The 1,741-nt window shown below is 35.0% G+C and overlaps 1 long non-coding RNA gene across 1 annotated transcript; it reads right to left on the reverse strand.

Annotated features, from left to right (window-relative positions):
• Positions 1–947: 947 nt before the first annotated feature.
• Positions 948–1,530, reverse strand: LOC149206821 (uncharacterized). The gene is made up of 2 exons (XR_016252594.1): positions 1,394–1,530; positions 948–1,231 (listed from the first exon to the last, which is right to left on the reverse strand). It is a non-coding gene; the product is annotated as an uncharacterized LOC149206821 (long non-coding RNA).
• Positions 1,531–1,741: the final 211 nt, after the last annotated feature.

Consider the following 1,741-nt stretch of genomic DNA (forward strand, 5'->3'; position numbering starts at 1 on the left):
TGCATTAAACTGACTTTTGAATCCATATTGGTTTATGAAGATAAGGGTAATTGACTAACACTTAGGTGGAGAGGTTTGGTCCTCAGATTTTTGTCCAATCCCAAGCAAAACTATATATTCTTAAGAGCTGCTCGAGGCGTGCTGCAGGGGTCATTTTATAGTGTGAAAAAAAAAATAACTAGCTAATGAGTGATTCACCTAATGAGTAATCCACATGCTTGTGAACCGATGCTTGTGAACCATTTTTGGTTGTTGAAATCTATGATTAAATTGTGTGAAATTGTACACCCTGATTGGCATAGATGGATTCAGTAACAAATATCTAGTTCACCCTAATTATGCACGGTGGGTCTGATATAAAATTTTATCTATCAAACAAACAAAATTTGATTAAAATTGTAGTTTTTATATCCAACAAACAAACAATTTGATTAAAATTGTAGTTTTTAATGGTATAGCTGGATTCAGCAACAAACATATACTGCACACTGATTATGCAATATCTGATATACAATTTCTGCAAATAAACAAGTAATTTGTTTGAAATTGTGGTCCAATCCCGAGCAGGACTATATACTCTTGAAAGCTATTTTTGGGAGCTATTTCATAGTGAAAAAAAAAAAACTAGCTAATGATTGATCCACATACTTAGTGAACCAATTTTTGTTAAAATTTAGGATTAAATTGTCTGAAATTGTACAGCCTGATTGGCATAAATGGATTCAGTAACAAATATCTACTTCACACTCATTATGCACCATGAGTCTGATATAAAATTTTATCACACAAACAAACAAACAATTTGACTAAAATTGTAGTTTTGGATGGTATAGATGGATTCAGCAACAAATATATACTGCACTCTGATTATGCAATATCTGATATACAATTTCTTCAAATAAACAAACACTTTGTTTGAAATTGTCAAATTTGATGGCATAGATGGATTTAGCAACAAACAGATTATTGCATCAGGATTATGCAAGTTGGGACATACAATTTTATGTATCAAACAAAAGACAATAATTTTACAAATGAGGGCCAAGATAGCCATTAAATGCACATTCTACATCACATATAATAGCGCCAAACAAAACATTACTCAGAATATGTGATTCCTTGCTGAATTAATCTTGATTGCAGATTTTGAGAATAAATTGGTATCCTACAATCAAATTCCAAGATATGTAAAAATAACCATAGTTGTTGATCATAAACCACATTTGCTCCCCTGAAAACACAGCACTGCTATCAAAGAGAGGGAAATTGCAGGAATCACAAACAAACGAAAAGACCGCTAAAAAATTGTTGCTTGTTGCAGAATTTTACTCCACAAATAGTCCTAGTACTCTTCTGTTCCTTTCTTGCTTGCAGGTATAGTATCTGTCCTTACCTTTGAGTATATTGGCTGAAATAAGAAGTGTGCTGAAGCAGAGGACACCATTAACAGCAGCAGTAGCAGAGGAGGTTTCCACGGGGGCGACCTGGGAACACGTCCACATTAATTTAATATCTTGATTTCTCCATGAGTCCTGTGAATGTGAATGTGTTCCAAGGTCACCCCAGTCGAGCCTACTCTGTTTCATTTATTCAAATGGGAACACGTCCACATTAATTTAATATCTTGATTTCTCCATGAGTCCTGTGAATGTGAATGTGTTCCAAGGTCACCCCAGTCGAGCCTACTCTGTTTCATTTATTCAAATGAGCCCGACATGCGGGGGCACCCCCTTCTGAACCG

This window comes from Pinus tabuliformis, chromosome 1_2 (genome assembly GCF_031772625.1).
Source record: "Pinus tabuliformis cultivar Carrire ecotype Pingquan chromosome 1_2, CPIR1, whole genome shotgun sequence".
In the NCBI taxonomy this organism is placed as follows: Eukaryota; Viridiplantae; Streptophyta; class Pinopsida; order Pinales; family Pinaceae; genus Pinus; species Pinus tabuliformis.